This window comes from Theropithecus gelada, chromosome 4, assembly GCF_003255815.1.
Source record: "Theropithecus gelada isolate Dixy chromosome 4, Tgel_1.0, whole genome shotgun sequence".
Taxonomy (NCBI): Eukaryota; Metazoa; Chordata; class Mammalia; order Primates; family Cercopithecidae; genus Theropithecus; species Theropithecus gelada.
The window spans coordinates 110,553,329-110,572,796 of NC_037671.1; positions in this window are offsets into that span (position 1 = coordinate 110,553,329).

A 19,468-nucleotide genomic window follows, 5' to 3' on the forward strand; every position below is an offset into this window, starting at 1 on the left:
TCCAGGAGACCAGAAACAAAATCTATTCTGGGAGATCTTGGTTGGACTTTTCTGTACCCAAGTTTCATTACACAGGAAATGAAGGGATTGGGAAAGGTTATTTGCAGGTTTGCTTTCAGCTCTCAATGTCTCTCTTGTGTTACATTTAGTGTCAGGAATCAAAGGGGTTTCGAAGTCACAAGATAAAAATAGTACATCTACCTTGAGTATTAATTTTACTCAAAGATTTAAAAAGGAAAAGTTAAGTATGTTGACTGGTAACTGATTTAAAAATTATCTTTTTATCTCTAAAAAATGCAGATGTGTTTTTGGAAGAGATAAAACATAAAACTACAAAGAAATATTATGCCAGCACTGAGCTACTTGAGATACACCTCCAAACCCCTTCAGGATTTTCATTCATTCTTTCTGCCTTTAGGGACAGTTTTTAAACATTTGAGAAATGCTTCAATAGGCAATAGAACATGAGTGAAAAGCCTTCCAATGACAAATTTAGAGACTTCCCTGATGTTTGATAAGGAATACAAGTTCAGAAATTACAGTTAAATCCATAACAGGATTAAAATTCGTTCACAAAGAAATACAAAGCAATGATGCAATGCTTAATAGTGATGATGTTGGTAATTATGCCAGAAATCTGGGCTAAATAATTATTAAATTTCATATAAACATAGACTCTGGATTTCCTGGAGACTAAATAAAGAGAAAACAGAAAAAGTGATATCATTCATTTTATAATAGATGAAGAATATAGTCACATAAGAAAAATAGACAAACATTCCCAAACTAAAAAAAGTAAAAATAAAAATAAATCGGAGGGATTGAATGCAAGTGTGTTTTATAAGAAACATAAATTAACATTGCACTTAATGGCAATTTTACAAATCATAGATAATTCTTCATAAAGCCATTTCTTAGATTGACCCTGCATAAAGGTCAAAAACGTGTTAATGTATTGGGAATACGTCAAACCACTTCTACGGACAGGGAAACACTAATATTCTCCAGGAATATGGCATTTGTGTGACCTAACTTGGAAGAAGGGTAGAGCCTGGAGAATTTGAAGAAATGAATGACTAGAATGCTCACTTCTTATTTTTAAATAACAAGTGCCTTATTATTTATTTTGCCCACTAAAATACCACCAATGCCAAAAGAAAGCCATATCATACCAAAAGGAATGAGTTTAGATACACCATCAAATATCAGTTGTTTGAAAGAGAGATGATACAGGAGAAGCATTTATAAAGATATTTCTTGTCCCCAAAATAAACACCAACAAATATTAATTATCCAAGATCCTACTGTAAACTAAGATAAAAATATGTTGCTAATTCTTGTCTTGGATTTTCAAGTGTTAATGGTGATTACATACTAATCAGTAGATAACCTTTCATCCTTGAATTATTTTTTGTTGCAGTAAAAAGCACATGCCATTAAATTTACCATCTTAACCATTTTAAGTGTATAGTTCTGTGGTCTTTAGTACATTCCCATTGTTGTGCAATGTATCTGTAGCACTTTTTCATCTTGCAAAACTGAAACTTTACCTGTTAAACACCCTTTCCCTCAACCCTTGGCAATCTCCTTTCTATTTTCTTCCTATGCTTTTGACTATCTTAAATGCCTGATTTGAGTGGAATTATACAGTATTCGTGCTTTTTTAATTTTCTCCTTTTAACGCTGAATAACAGTCCGTTCTGTGTATATGCCACATTTTATTTGCCCATTCATCCATTGACGAACATCTGGACTGCTTCTACCCCTTGGCTATTGTAAATCGTGCTGCAATAAACATGTTGCGCAAATATCTCTGTGAAATCCTTCTTTGAACTGTTTCGGATATATACCTAGAAGCAAGATTGCTGGATCATATGATAATTCTATTTTTGATTCTTTTGGAGGAAGTTTCACACTACTTTCCATAGTGGTTGCACCATTTTACATTTTCACCCACAGTACATAGGAGTTTCAATTTCTCTACATCCTTGCGAATACTTATTAGTTTCTATCCTTTTGAAGGTAGCCCTCCTAATGGACAATGGTTGTTTCTATGCTGCTGTATCAACTTTGCCAGCCAGACTTTTTTCAGGAATATTGTACAGCAAGCAATTCAAGACGGAGGATGCTTGGATGATCTCAATTATAGGCTAATAACAGAATTCTAAGGGTTGCAAAAGTCATAAATCTATACATTCATTTCATTTGAAATGGTGTAATAATGGTGAGTAGTTAAATAGTGGTGCCTTCAGTGTACAGTGGCAGTGATCGTTGACGTGACAGCAGCAGCAGCTATGTTGTAAGAAGGAGAGAGCTTGGGTCTCCCAGTCCTGTTCATAACACTGTCAAGTCATGGGATAAGGGGAAATACTCAACCACTCTGAGCTCATTTTCCACATTTGTGAATTAGGGATAACAATATCTACTGCACCACACAGTGTTGGCATGAGAATTAACTGAAAGTATGTACATAAAGAGTCTGGCACATTATATGCTATCAACAAATGTTAGCTTCTTTACCCTTAATCCCGAAATCCATTTCCCATGCAAGTTAATATATTGAGAGATCAAGACCTGAATTTTTAATAAAATGCTGATACGAAGTTTCAAGAGACATTTGGCAGCTACTGTAATTTTTAGGAAGGCTTTTCTATGGTAGCCTGTACCAGGCATTCAGCCTGCAGAGACCCTGCATGAAGAGGGGTCTATTCAGGCAAGATTTCAGGAATGCTTCAGGAGAAGAGTTTCAGCCGTCATTGGGTTTATTATAAGATGTTCAATCAAAAGTGTTGTTTTGAGTGAACCATTCTAAAGTCTTAAGCAACTAGGTCTGAGACTCTATACTCCTAAGCTCAAGTGGACAGAAAGAAGGCCTCACTCTGATGTCTTTGATAGTCCACCAGTCCATTTTATTTAATAAATGCAATCTATTTTCAACACAGTAGACAGAGAAGTTTTCCTAAAACATAAACCAAGTTACATCACACTTCTATTCAAACCTTTCCAGGGTTTCCTACTAGAATTTGTAAAGCTGCAGAGGCAGGGATTTTTTTTACTGTGTTTTTTTTTTTTTTTTTTTTCATTGCTATAAACACAGTACCTAGAACAGTGCCTGACAGAAAACAAGCCCTTAATACCTATTTATTCAATAAATACACACGTGAGTAAAGTATTCAAATTGAAAGACTTTCTGCATAGTATTAGTGGGTTCTGCTTGAATGTTGTCTTGCATATTCTTCTAGGCTTTCTTGACTTCGAATCAAGGATACTGAAAGTTGTCACTTCCTCTCTGATGTTTGGATCCATAATCAGTGCAGACATCTCTCCCAAAAGACAGATGGGCCTGAACATTGTGAACTCCTTTTAACTCTTCTCCCAGAGCAAAGAGTTGCTCCAGGTCTGCCCCCAAGTCAGGGTATAGATTCAGGGCCTCAGTGTTGGGGATGAGCAAGTCTAGGACGCAATTAGTACTCTCAACCTGTCGAAGATGCTCCTTTCACAGATGGAGGCAAACAAGGGTAAGTTAAATAATCAATTATCAATAATGTTTTGCTCCCTTTTCATAACTAAGTTTACCCCAAGACTTTGAAGGTTACACTTAACTGTATAGGGTTGTTGTAAGTTTGATCAGTCATTTCTCTCTTTGGATAAGATATCCTTGCAAAAGTAATTGTCAGGAAACAATTTTCCTAAACCAAGTGATCTAGCAATAGAATTTTAGGAACTAATTATATTCTGAACAACCAGGGCCCCTAAAATTACTGAATCAATTAAAGTGTGCTTCAAACCATAATGTTTAACCAACTCTCTACTTGTGACTAGAAAACTAGACTTTTACATACCCACTGGCAGTCTCTGTGTGTGTGTGTGTGTGTGTGTGTGTGTGTGAGAGAGAGAGAGAGAGAGAGAGAGAGCTCTGAACTGGCTTACCAATTAAGTCAGGAATTAGGGATTCTCATTTGTTTGCCTTCAGATAGTTGAAAAATGATCTGACTAATATTAGCTCTAATCAGGGCAACCAAGAAGTCTTAAACTCTACAAATGTATGTGGGTGAGTGATCCAGAATTGTTAAAAATAAATTTATTCTCGGCCGGGCGCGGTGGCTCAAGCCTGTAATCCCAGCACTTTGGGAGGCCGAGACGGGCGGATCACGAGGTCAGGAGATCGAGACTATCCTGGCTAACACGGTGAAACCCCATCTCTACTAAAAAATACAAAAAAACTAGCCGGGCGAGGTGGCGGGCGCCTGTGGTCCCAGCTACTCGGGAGGCTGAGGCAGGAGAATGGCGTAAACCCGGGAGGCGGAGCTTGCAGTGAGCTGAGATCCGGCCACTGCACTCCAGCCTGGGCGACAGAGCCAGACTCAGTCTCAAAAAAAATAAATAAATAAATAAATAAATTTATTCTCTAAAAAAAATATAAGGAGAGTAGAAAGGCTACTAGAGTAAAGGATCAAAGAATGAAATAGAGAAAAATGAATTCAATGCCTTTGAAATTTAAAATGCACATATATCGCCTGAGAATCTTGTTAAAAACACAAGTGTTCATCCACCAGGCCTGAATTGGGACTGGGATTCTACACTTCTCACACTGTTCCCCAGGCTGGAGTGCAATAGCACAATCTCAGTGCACTGCAACCTCCGCCTCCCGGGTTCAAGCAATTCTCCTGCCTCAGTCTCCCAAGTAGGTGGGATTACAGGTGCCCACCAACATGCCCAGCTAGTTTTTTATATTTCTTAGTAGAGACGAGGTTTCACCATCTTGGCCAGGCTGGTCTTGAACTCCTGACCTCTTGATCTGCCCGCTTCAGCCTCCCAAAGTGCTAGGATTGTAGGCGTGAGCCACTGCGCCCGGCCAAGATTCTATACTTCTAACAGGTTCCAGGAGATGCTGTTGCCGCTGGGCCACAGACCACACTTTGGGTAATAGCATTTTAGAACATGAGGATGCAAAAGGCCTAGTTTCACAAGTTGAGAAAGAAGCCATCCACACAACTTAGGTAAAGGCCAAAGTGATTTTAGAAAGTGAATGAATCATTATTAGTTCATTGTCATAACCATGGGTGCATTATGGGAAGGAATAATTATTTGGTTAGTGTGCTATAATTCAAGCTCCCTTTCTCTCACAAGTGTGAATCATTGATACTTAGTTTGGAGTTGTTGCCTTGAGTCTTCACTACTTGAGTTCAAGAGCTACAGGATGAGTCTTTCCTCTTTTTCTCTCACTGCTTTTGTGGACACTGAGGGGATGAGTCTTTTCTTACACTATTTTCACATTTATAGGAAAAAGAAACCCATGAGTATGCAGAAACACTGTATAGATAAAACTGAGTGCCCCAAATGATTGACATAAATAGGGAGAAGTGGTGATTCATTGGAACAACAAAAGCTCTGTTAGAAGTTTGTCTGTGGACAGGATTTGAACTCAAGGAAAAGCTACAGAGTGTGACGAAGCCCCATAGGAAGGCTTGGAGAAGCTCTGCCCCACTTACAGCCCTACAGCTTGGTGCTAACTTGCCTCACACATCGAATGCCAAGACCCATGCTGGGCCATTGTGATCATCCATGTCTCTCCCCCCGGCATGTTCAGCATCAGAGGCCATGCATTTGACAACAGGGAACAAAAGAAAGGAGACGATTATGTGAGAAAGCTCTGGTGAAAATACCAAATAAAACCACTGAAAAGAAGTTCTTTGGCTTACTGAAATTTCAGTACTTGAATAAAATTCATTTAATTTTGAGCCTTCCCTACAGAGTTCTCTTGGCATGCCCTGTTGTGCTGCAGCAAAAAAACAAGGCAAAGTCAGAGTTATTTTCCTCACTGCAGGTTGAATAGAAGTATAAGTTGGAATAAATGTGAGTATATCCAGAAACAGCAAATTCACCCACCTACAGTAAGAAGACTCATAGACCTTTGAATTTGGTGGCTTCAGGGGTTGAAGCTCTGCAATAAAAAATATGAATAGTGTGTTTAAATAACAACACATGAATGCTATGACCTGACATATAGTTCCAGACACATTTATTTTGGTCATGACATAACAAATCGAATACTAAGTTGAAAAAAATGACTTATTCTTTATTCAACAAGTGTTGAAATCCGTGTGACTTGCCTAAATATTGCAGAATATGTTCTATGGGCAGGGGAGATACTTTGTAATAGGTTGGGCTGGAGCCCTGTAAGTATTGGAATGAAATGGGTGGTAAAAATGAAGGGCAAAGGAATGCAGTTCCTGGAAGAAAGTATAAAGAAAGCAAGACAGAGGGCCCAGGATTTACCTTTAGGAAATTTTATACTTAGTGGCAGGTGGAGAGTCAAGAATCATGCCAGATCTAGAAAAGGAGCGGTCAGAAAAAATAGAGGAGCCAGTAGAATATATGGGCACAGAAGCCAAAACAAGAGAACGGCTCAAGAAAGGAAGAGAGGTGTCCAACAGCGTTAAATATTCAATAAAGTTGAAGAAGTATGAGCACTGATAAAGGTTATCAGATTTCACAGTGGCTGGTCATTACCGTGAGTATGAGCTTAATTAGATCCAATGAAAATGAGATCAGAAAGGTACTATGGTTTGGATCTGTGCCGCAACCCAATTCATGTCTAATTGTAATCCCCAGTGTTAGAGGTAGAGCATGGTGGGAGGTGGTTAGATCATGGGGGTGGTTCCTTCATGAATGGTTTAGCACCATCCCGTTGGTGCTGTTCTAGTGGCAGAGTTCCCATGAGATCTTTTGGTTTAAAAGTGTGTGGCACCTCCCCTCCAACCCTTCCTCGTGTTCCAGCCATGAGAAGGGCCCACTTCCCCTTCATCTTCCACCATGATTTTAAGTTTCTGCGGCCTCCCCAGAAGCTGAGCAGATGTGCCATGCTTCCTCTACAGCCTGCAGAGCCGTGAGCCAATTAAACCTCTTTTCTTTATGAATTACCCAGTCTCAGGTATTTCTTTATAGCAATGCAAGAATAAACGAATGCAAAAGGGTTAAACTTAAAGGATGATTTGTTGGTGAGGAAATGGAGAAGTTTGGCTTTGTTCAAAAGAAGATTAAGCAGAAACAACAAAATTAGGGGTTTTGAGAGCAGAATAGAGAGAATAGGTTTATGTCAACATGACATGGAGGGGATCCATGCCAGGTGGCTTCGGTCTCCTCCTCACAATAGATGGTGGCAGTGCCATTTCTGAGAGGGAAAAGTGGGATAGTGCTGTAGTGCTGAAACAGTTGGGAAATTAGCAAGGGAGGAATACAAAGACTGCTGAGCAAAAAACATAGGTACACTTGGAGGTGGTATAATTTAGTACTGAAATTATCTTAAAAAGATATTTTATTTTCAAATACTGTCAATTTCTTTATTACTTTAGTTTTAGCCCTCAAAGAATATCTTTAGAAAATAATGTTTATAGAAAACCCTTCCTAAACAAATTTATTATATTCATCTTTCTGTACATAGCTCAGTCAGAGTCAGGACAGTAAACATAGAAGAAGACATGGCAGAAAAGAGGCCTGAAATTCTGCTCCAGCCAACGAACCCATTCCTTGAGTCAGTGAATATGCTACACTGTAATTATCACTCCGAGTCATAACCCACGAGCTTCCCTACTCTACCCTTCAGAGGACCAAAAAACACATAAAGATCCTACAATCCTCTTAGCATTACATAACCAACCAAAAATAGATAAAACTTCCCAGATCTCTTGTTTTGAGGCCCAGTCCTTGTTTGTAACTCAAGCGTATCTCTCTTTTTAGCTAAAACTCTCAACAGAGACCTGAGTTCACTCAACATTTGCTCTTTTGGCAACTGGTTCACTTAATAGTTAAATCTACTAGGATTTGCCAAAGGGGTGTGTCATCATTTTTAAATGTTTAGTCTAGTCCATGGTTGTGCTACACAAAATAACTCTCAAAAAATGATTCTATTGATTATTTTATGAAGTATAGTTATTCCAGATGGACTCCCTGGTTACCAGTTCTACATTGTCTTAGTCCATTTTGGCTGCTATAACAAAATAACATAGACTAGGTGGCTTATAAATAACAGAAATTTATTTCTCGCAGTTCTAGAGAACTAGAACTTCAAGGACAAAGTTGAATCAGTATCTGGTGAGGATCCTCTTTCTGGCTTACAAATGGTGCCTTCTTGCTGTGTCCTCACATGGTGGAAGGGGCAACGGATTCTTCTAAAAGGGCATTAATTCCCTTCATGAGGCTCCATTGCCATGACCTTATCACCTCTCAAAAGCCCCATCTCCTAATACCATCAACTGTGAGGGTTAAGATTTCAACATATGAATTAGGAAGAAAAGTGAACAGAAACTTGCAGATCAAAGTATTCACTAGCTAATTCTTGGTTTTTCTTCATAGGTAAGTTACCTATGTGTTTATGTTATCTTCATATAAAGATTTCCTCCTTCCCTGTAGTCACTAAGATGTGTGTGTGGGGGTGTCTGTGTGTATGTGTGTATGTGTGTGTGAATCTTAGCTATCATTGGCACTGGGCCACCAACACTCTTTTGCTTAGAATCCTTTGTGATAGGGTGTGAATTCATGCAATGTTTGACCTATTTAAAAGTATAGTCTAAATGAAACCATTATTTCTTTTGTATAAAGCTAGTTGCTGATAATGGGATTAAGCCTACAACTTTGGACTCATTACTGCCACATTCAGACTGTCTTAGTAACTCCCAGGGGGCATTATTACCCTGAAATACATTTGGTTATAACACAGAATACAATCTCATAATAATGTATCGGTATTGTTGGAATGCAAAATGCTCTAGCAGTATGTCATAAAGCAAGGACACAGGAGCAGGGATTACAAAACAGAGGGACGTACAAGCATGCACCAAATGTGTGCAACGGTAGACAACCAGAATGTTGGCTGCTTCTCATAAAGCTGAGGGTCAAAAACTGGTGGAGTAGTCCTAGGTAATTTATGCTGGTTGACCACTCAGCAAAGCAAGAAATAGATACACAGGCAAGAAGGTAAGACAGCAAGAGTTAGAGAAGCAGCAGGGAGAACCTCTTGCTGAGGTCAAGCTCCACCAGTGAAGCTCCTTCTAGGGAGAGGATCAGTTTTTGTTGCAAACCCAACACACTAGAAATTAGTGGCTTAAAACAACACCCACTCATTATTTATCATGAGTCTACGGATCCACTGGGCAGTTATCTCTGATGACCTGGGCCAGGCTCCGCTGATCTTGGCTAAGCTCTTCTTATGTGTCTGTCTGTGGTCAGCTGGTGTGTTGGTCAGGAGCTGTTCTGTCTTGCATGGCCTCACGGTGGAAGACTCAGTTTTTCTCCAGGTTGCTCTCTTATCCTTCCAGTAGATTGGCCTGGGCATGTTATCACGGTGAGGTAAAGAAAAGAGGCAGAAATATTCAAGAGTTTCTTCAAGCCTTTGCTTGCATCTAATTTGCAATTGTGCCATCGACCAAAGAAAGTCATGTGGTTAAGCCCAGAATCAGTGTGGGAAGGCACTACCAAAGAATGCTGGTGCAAACTGAAACCATTAGCACAATCAATATTCCACAGGAAGGAGCTAATATCAGGGCACTGGTAGTTCAGACCCAAATGATGAGGACAGGTAAATGCACATATATTCAGATAAAGGATAGTTTGGGACCTGATGCATGGAAAGAAAGTATTCAGCTCATAAATACTTGTTCACTTTCTCAAAAGTAATTAAAGAAATAAAGACCATTCAAATCCTGGCTGCACATTTCTACCTGCTAAGGTTTAAAAATGCAACATGAGACATTTAGGCTAGATATAAAGAAAATCTTGCTGACAATGAGAGTTGTTAAACACTGGAATGGATTACTAAAGGAAACTGTAATTTTCTTTTATTTTCAAGTACTTAAAATCAGACTAGCTACCTAGTTATCTGGTGTGTGTTCTTGGACAGAAGCAAAAAGATGAACTAATTGACCTTTCAGTTTCCCTCCAGACCTATTATTGTCATGCTGAAACTATTCACACAGTGGAAGAAAGAGTTTAACAGCCTGCCTTTTATTCCTACCACTTAACACACATTTATTACAGGCCCTCTCTGTGCTTGGCACTTTGCTTGGTGTTAGGGATGTAATCCCAACCTTTAAGGAGATCATAGGCTTTGGTCAAAAGGTGGAGCAAAAAATGCCCTGTCTACATTAGTGTTAACACATAGGGGTGATAGAAGATACTATTTAAAACAGTGAATGTCTTCAAAAGACAAAGGATACTGTGAAAGGAAAAATGTCTTACCCTGGGTCTCTGCCTATCTTTTGTGCTGGCCAGAGGAGCAGAAGATTCTTTTGTTCAACGGAGCCCATTGATGGGTTTGAGACAGACCAAAGGGCTTAGGGCAGAGTTATAGGTTAGGAGCTGGAGAGAGCAGAGTTCTGTGCATAATCAAGTGTGAATTTCTGGCTCTCTAGAAAACCTTAGTGAGAACAGGGGAGAATTAGAGATGAAATTGGAAAGGTAAGAATACCGGCATTGTATGGGACAATTTAGCCACTGAGAAATCCTTCATTTTGTGGTGGCTGAAAGATATTTAAGAATTGAACAATCTAAATTTTTAAAATTCTAACAAAAGGGATTTCGATCCAAACAAGATGACTGGTGTAGACTCAGCTCTCCTTGCTTCTCCCTGTTAAGTACAATGATAAACCTTGTATAGAAGGCAGGAGAAAAATCAAAGGAGAAGTGGTAAGAGGACAGCAAACTGATTTGGGACCTCAAGAGGACTGAAGAGTTATATTGTGAACAACACAACCTCACGGTATCTTGCAACCCCTGCGTAACAGAAGGCAACCCAGGCCTAGCATTCCCCACTCTCAAAACATGACAGAAGGTGGCCCAGGTACCTAACAACATTAGAATCTAATGGAAGTTCTGCACGTGATATTCCAGGAGCCAGGCAGAACCACAGGAACGGAGCTGAAGCCCCAGGGCTAATAGGTGCCAAGGTAAGCTCTCCCTCCCTGTGGTTCTTGTCTTTTCCACCTAGAGACACTGTCTAGTAGGGGCATCGGGCACTGTCAAGGAGGCCTCCACCACAGGACCCAGCCCAGGAAGCTCTCTTTGTCTCCCTAGCACAGAGGTGTCATTCCTCACTTAGAGGCAATGTGAGGTGACTGTCCTGGTGGCCTTCCTTCAGCCACCTCAAGCAGTGCCAGCAGCGTACTCCAAGCAGTGTACTCCAGCAGCCTACCTTCGAGATGGCTGAGGGATGCTCTTCAGACAGAAATGCAATAAAATTGAAGGTTGTATTTATTTGTTTGTTTGTTTTAGACTGAGTGCCACTCTGTCACCCAGGTTGCAGTTCAGTGGTACAATCTTGGCTCACTGCAACCTCCGTCTCCCGGAGCGATTCTTCTGCCTCAGCCTCCTGAGTAGCTGGGATTACAGGCACGTGCCACCACACCTAGCTAATTTTTGTATTTTCAGTATAGACGGGGTTTCACCATGTTGGCCAGGCTGGTCTCGAACTCCTGACCTCAAGTGATGTGCCACTGCCTTAGCCTCCCAAAATGCTGGGATTATAGGCATGAGCCACAGTGCCCGGCCAAATGAAGGTATTTCTGAGCATTAAGAAGGAAGAAAACGCAGTGAGGAATGCAATACCATAGGCTGTCCTCATAAGCTTCCTAACATCCATGCTACAATTGAAACAAAAATTATAACCCCCTCTAATACTTAAGACAATGATACTTAAAAATGGGAAAGGTAGAGGATAAAAGGGCGTAAAGCTTCCACACTTAACTTGAAAGGGCAAAACGTTGATACTAGTAGTCTGTGATAAATCATAGATGTAAATTGTCATACCCAGAGCAACCACTAAGAAAACTATACAGAGTGATGCACTCAAAAGTCCTAGAAATGCTGCCGGGGGGCTTAGATGAGTCTCCAGATGCCAGGGAGACCCAGCCTTAGCTGGTGTCCAGGTTCTTGACACCATTGTAACAAAGAATTCAGGGAGGAATCAGAATGAAATGAAAAGACAAGAAGCTTTGATTCCAAAGTGAAAGTATGTACTCAAGAGCAGGGCTGCAGGCGTACTCAGGAGAGAGTCATGCACGATGGAGTTTGGGTTACTAATTTTATAGGCTCTTCTAATTAGGGGATAGAATAATCTGGAGATTTTCTAGGAAAAAGACAGAAATTTCTGAGAACTGAGGGCCCACCCATTTTTATGCTAAATATGGCCATGCTCGAATCTGTCATGGCAATGGTGGGTGTGTGATTTAGTATGGTAATAAGCATATAATTAGGACTGTGGTAGGGCATGGATCAAATCCAGTACCTTGTTGGATCCAGCTGGTGTCAGCCAGCTTAGCCTCTGTCCTGTTTGTTAGGGTCTTCTCAGCCCAGGCTCGCCCTTATCCTTAGAGCTAATTTTAACAGCTCCTTTCTTGCTGTTATGTGAAACTGTTCCTTGATATTTTTCCATTTTTCCTGTGGCCACCCAGCATTCCTATTTTATGGATATTTCTTTAATTAGGGGGTGCAGTAATCACTAGGTATTCTGGAAAAGGAGGGGATTTCAGGGACCGCCCCCGCCCCCGGTTACCACCCACCTTCTCCCTCACTTGGGTTTACCTGGAACAGTCATGGACAAGTCTCCTTGATGAGAGTTTTGGCCATTGTTTTTCTCTTGTTTGGGATTTTCTGTTATTGTGTGGTTTCTTTGTCTGATTCTTGTTTTAGTTGTTGTTGGGGTTTTTCCATCCCCCTGAAACCACTCAGTGCTATTCCTATCTCAAAAATGCATCAAGGTAGAATTTTTTTTTAAATGTTCAATAACCCAGAGGAAAGGAAGAGAAAAGAAAGAACAAGAACAGAAGAAACAAACAGAAATCAAAAAAAATAAAATGTCAGACTTAAGCACTAACATGTCAAAAATTAGTTTAAGGATGAATGGTTTAAATACAATTAAAAGGCAGAAATTGGCAAAGTGGATAAAATTAAAAATGACCCAACTATATGCTGTTCACAATAAATATACCTAAAATTTAATGACATAAGTAGGTTGAAAGTAAATGGATGGAAAAAAATAAATCATGAAATTAAAAAAAAAAAAACAGGAGTGGATATATTAATGTCAGACAAGGTAGATTTAAAAGCAAAGAAAATTATATAGACAAAGACATTACATTATGATAAAAGGACAAATTCATCAAGAAGACATAATAGTCCCAAATATGAATACAGGAAACAACAGAACATCTAAATACGTGAAACAAAATTGATAGAACTGAAAAGACAAACAGACAAATCCACAATTATAGTTAGGGCCATCAACACCCACATCTCAGCAATTGACAGAACTACTAGACAGCAAATCAACAAGGCTGTAGAATACCGAAACAATACAATCTAATTGGCCTATTTAGATCACCCCACCCAAAAACACACATCTTTTTATGTGCCAATGGAATGTTCACTAAGATAGACCACATCTTGAGCTACAAAACAAAAGTTCCACAAACATAAAAATTATACAGAGTATATTCTCTAATCATCATAGAATCAAGCTAAAAATCAATACCAAAAATAAATAATGGGAAAAGTCTCTAAACCCTGGGCACATGCCTGTAGTCCCAGCTACTCAGGAGGCTGAGGCAGGAGGATCATTTGAGCCTAAGAGTTCAAGGCCAGTACGGGCAACACAGCAAGACCCTGTCTCTTAAAAAAAAATTGTTTTGGTTAGGCACTATGGCTCATGCCTGTAATCCCAACACTTTGGGAGGCCAAGGCAGGCGGATTGCTTGAATTCAGATGTTCAAGATCAGCCTGAGCAACATGGCAAAACCCTCTCTCTACAAAAAACACAAAAAATTAGCCAGGTGTAGTGGTGCACACCTGGGGTTCCAGCTACTCGGGAGGCTGAGGTAGGAGGATCATTTGAGCCCAGGTGGTGCAGGTTACGGTGAACCGAGGTCATGCCACTGGCACTCCAACCTGGGCAAGAAAGTGAGCCCCAGTCTCAATAAATAAGTAAATACATAGAAAAAAATTGTTAATAAATTGTTTTAAATTAAAAAAATTAGAACACTTGGAATTTAATAATACACTATAAATAATGTATGGGTCAAAGAAGAAGTATCAAATAAAAATTTTAAAAACACATAAAACTAAATAAAAATGAAAGTGCAACATTTCAAAATATGTGGGATGTACCTAACAGTACTGACAGGAAAATTTATAGTACTAAATACTTACGTGAGAAAAGAGGAAGGTCTCAAGTCAATAAGTTGTACCTCTAGAAACTAGGGGAAAAAAAACAAAATAAACTCAAATCCAGCAGAAAGAAAGAAATCATAAAGATAAGAGAAAAAGTCAGTGAAATTGGAAAGAGGAAAACAATAAAACAAAAAGCTTGTTCTTCAAAAAAAATTAATAAATCTCTAGCAACATTGACAAAAATAAGAAAAGAGAAGACAAAAATCTCCAATATTAAGAATGAAATAGGAGATAACAACATAGACACTATACTTATTAAAAAGATACTAGGAAAATACTGCAAAACAATATACTTCTGAAAAAATATAAATCTGAAAGAGCCAATTCTTTAAGATGGATTCCGAGTGGCTAACTGGATATAAACTCCAAATAGACTCAAGCAGTCATTTGCTGATTGGAGGTTACACAGATACTCTGAGTTCCTCCCAAAATTCAATCTTTTTATCATTGGAACTTTCAGAGCTCACCTGAACCAACCAATCAGAACTTACCTGTATCGCCCAATCAGCACGAATCAAGTTTCAGTCCTTCATTTGCATAAATAGACCTGATTGGGAACCTGGGTTGGGACTTTATAAATACATGAGCCTTCCCTTTGTTCTCTGGAATGCTCCTTTGTTTTATACTAAAGAATGCTTCTCCCTCATTGGCAAACTGTTCACTGGAATAAAGTCTCTTCCCTCCAAATTCCTTTTCAGAAACCTTCTGTTCACATACTCATAAATTCAACAGCTGGGAAGACATGGGACAATTCCTCAAAAACCACAAACTACCAACTCAATCAAATAAAAGAGATAGCCATATTACAGTGCTATAAACCACTAAAGAAATGGAATTTGCAATTGAAAAGCATCCAGTAAAGAAATCCTCAGGCCCATATTGGTTCACAGGAGAATCCTTATGAATATTAAAATAATTAATACAAACTTTATACCGTCTCTTCCAGAAAATAAAAGAGTAGGGAACATTTCCCAATGAATATTGTTACTATGATACCGAAAACAAAGATAATTACACACACACAAAAAAGAAATGTAGAGACCAGTATCTCTTAAAACCTACATGCAAAAATTCTCAAGAAAATAACAAATCAGACACTAAAGTGGGTAAGAATTATAGGTTATATCTAATTAGAATTTATTTCAGTGACATGAGGCAGTTCAACATTTGATAATCAATCAACATAATCTACCATAGTAACGGATTAGAGAAAAAAATGTGTATGATCATATCAATCAAGCAGAAAAAGTATTTTTTTAAATGTCAAAAACTCATTTATGATTTTAAAAAAACTTTTAGTAATTTAGGGAAAATAAAAGGCAAACTAATTCAGAAATAGGCCCAACAGACATGCTCAGATGCTTATTGACAAAGGAGCAAAATTAATTCATGGAGGACAGCTAATGCTTTTAACTAATAGTCATGGAGCAATTGACACTCTGTAAGAAAAGAAAGAAAGAACTTTAACCTAAAACCCAGGCTTCATATAAAATTTATTTTAAAATTAACCACAGACTTAAATGTAAATCATAGATTTATAAATCTTTGAGAATAGAACATAGGAGAAAATACATATCTAGGCTATAAGGCTAGGCAAAATTTCTTTGACTCAAAAGAAACAGAATATTCAACTATCTATGACCCAGTAATTGTACTCTTTGGCATTTACCCCAGAGAAATGAAGACATATTTACAAAAAATGTGTACATAAATCTTTATAAAACTTTATAAAATTTTTAAAACTGGAAGCAGCTCAGATGTTTTTCAGTAGGGAAGAGTTCAATGAACTTTGGTCCACCCATACCATTGAATGCTACTCAGTAATACCAAGGAACAAACTATTGATACATACAGCAGCTTGGATGAATCTCTAGGAAATTAGGCTGAGTGAAAAAAGCCGTTCCTCAGTGGTTACAACATGTTTGAGTCTATTTACGTAACATTCTTGAAATGACAAAATTATAGAAATGGAACAACAAATTAGTGCTTCTTGGGGAGCAGGAACAGAAAATAGGGTAGGGAAGTGGTGTGACTACAAAAGGGTTTTTCCTGGCATCCCGTGGTGATGAAAGTGTTCTCAATCTTGACTGTGACAATTTGATTATCCTGGTTGCAAAACTGTACTATAATTTCACAAGATGTTGACACTGGAAGAAAACTGAGTAAAGCTTGGGATCTCACAGGATTATTTCTTACAACTGAATGAATCTACAAATTATGTCAAAATTTAAAGTTGAATTTTAAAAAGTCTAACAAGAAATGAACAGTTAAAAACACAGAAAATTTAAAATCTACTAAAAGGCATAAAATAAGACAAACATATTGCAAACCACTCTGTTTTTGCACAGTAAGATGCAATCATAAAGTATTATTTTCCCTAACATTTAATAAATTCAATGTGATCCAAGTGAAACTACAAATGAGATCTTGGGGATGACGGAACCAGACAAGTTGATTCTAAAACAGACCAATTTAGCCATGTGTTAAATTAAATATCCAAATACTTGTTAATCAAAAAAAAAAAATCACTTATAAAAATTTATCCAGGGCTGGGTGCAGTGGTTCATCCCTGTAATCCCATAATTTTCAGAGGCTGCGGTGGGAGGATCACTTGAGCCCAGGAGTTCCAGACCAGCCTAAGCAACAAGTGAGACTTCATCTCTACAACATATCTAAAACTTAGCTTGGTATGGTGGTGTGAGCCTATAGTTCCAGCCATCAGAAAGTGTGAGGCAGCAGAATATCTTGAGCCTGGGAGGTCGAGGCTGCAGTGAGCTATGATCACACCACTGCACTCCAGCCTGAGTGACAGAACAAGACCCTGTCTCAAAAAAATAAATAAATTTATCCTACCAAACCTTCCATTATGAGCACATGTAAGCATATTAAAATAGTAGCAAACTGGGCCGGGCGCGGTGGCTCACGCCTGTAATCCCAGCACTTTGGGAGGCCGAGGCGGGCGGATCACGAGGTCAGGAGATTGAGACCATCCCAGCTAACATGGTGAAACCCCGTCTCTACCAACAAAAAAATATATACAAAAAAACTAGCCGGGCGTGGTTGTGGGCGCCTGCAGTCCCAGCTGCTCTGGAGGCTGAGGCCGGAGAATGGCGTGAACCCAGGAGGTGGAGCTTGCGGTGAGCCGAGATCACACCACTGCACTCCAGCCTGCGCAGCAAAGCGAGACGCCGTCTCAAAAATATATATATATAGCAACAAACTGGAAACATCTTGAATATCTGTAAAGAGCTGGCTGGTTAATAAATTATAGTATATCTGATTCTATTAATAATTGGTGTTTGAAAACAAAAAGAAAAAAGAAATAAGTAAATTACTGAATGTCCCATACAATGAAATACTATGCAGTTACTCAAAGAATAAAACAGGTCTTTAGATACTGATATCAGATTACTCAAAAATATTTTTTCATATAAAATGCAAAGTGGTACAAAATATTAAGTATAGTGTGATGTCATTTCTTTACAAAGAAGGATTGAGACATATACATCTAAAAATATTATAGGAGAATACAAATAATTATTAACCATAGTCACCTCTGAGCGGGCTAATTGGGGATCTCATGTAAGAATATTTTTTGCATGCAAGAGTAGCCTGGCTGTTGAAAAATTTTAACACGTGTACTAATTAGGTTTTAAAAAAAAATTATACAAAACAAACTGAAGGAAAACCAACTTTGGTTTATAAACGGCAAGGATTTTCTAACGTACAATTTCATGCTGTTTACAATTGTTGTACAATGATAAGCCCCCTCACTAATGAAGCTTTATGCAATCAACCCGCATTAATGTTGCTCTAGGGTGAAAAGAGTATCAAAAAAACCAATCGATGTTTCCCCTTTGTGTCAACATCAGGATTGAGATGTAGGGATAGCCTCAAGGTGAAGAATGAAGAATACTTCATCAGATGCACAAACAGAGCCAAAGGTGATCATGAAAATATAAGCCCAGGCCTCCCCATCCCAGAGACTCACAGAACTCTGGATGAGGGCATTGGACTTCTACAAGGCCACGCATGGTAGTACAAACTAATTTCACTTCAATCTCATAGAACAGCATTCCTTAGCTGACCACTAGGTTACAGCATCCTGACCTACGTCTTGGCCTATGCCACTTTCATCCATAAGACAGGGTTGACTGATTAGACCAAAATTACAGAGTTTCAAAAACTTTCCGTGATAATGCCTATTGATATGTTTTATTATTTTAATTACTTAACTTTTATTTCTAAATTGTGATTTTAAAAATCATGTTCCTTAGATACAAGATACTTAAAAGCACCTGGACCATTATTTGCAAACATCTACTGCCATTTTCAAATTCAGAAAGGGACTTCCCCATGAGCTGAACCATTAATGACAAATTCCGTTCCCTCTCTCATGACAGTAGCAGTGGGCGAGACAGATGACTCGGCGCTTTCATACATTAAGATTTTCCCCATTAGCTATTTATAAGGAGATCTTTTAAAAATGTATATGCTTAAAAGTTTAAAGTGTGCTACTCAGGACGTTACACTGACAAATGGTTATGTTGTAGGTTACTCAGTTCTTTCACTTCAGATTTAATTTTATTGCTAAAGGTAACAGAAAATGTATAATGTTTCAAGTTCCTGGTCCAAACTTAAGTAAAAAGAGATATTCTTTCTAGGTAAAAGATATTAGTGTTCAAAAATCCTTAAATAAAAAGGTTTTTTTTTCCTTTTCTCCTGAAAAATACAACAGTACCAAAAAATACACTTGATAAGGATGATTCAGACCTAGCAAAGGAGTGATATTTAGAGAAGCAGAAAGAATATTTAGATTAAATGGGAGACATGATAAGAAAAACACCAAAAAAACCAAAAAAACAACAAAAAAAAACTGTTGATATGGGGCCCATTCACTATCCTTATTTCCTAGTCTCTTTTTCAAGTGGCCAAAAATAGTGAAAAAAAAATGCCACTTTTAGAAGGGGCAAAATAGTGAAGAAACAATAATAGTGGGCATCACACTGGATTCTATCTACCCCATTATTAAGTGAAATTCATCTGATTTCTGCAGCTAGTTAAGGTGTGTAAATCAATACACTGAGATAGAGTGGGGTTCTCTGTATAATCAACTGACTCAGTTGTCAAATTATCCTGCTCGAAGGACGTCCAGCCTATGCATGGCTAATAGTAAGAAAAAACATACTAGGTCTTGCAGTTCCGTGGACCAGCAGCCTTGGGATCCACTCCATTTTCTGGAAGCCAA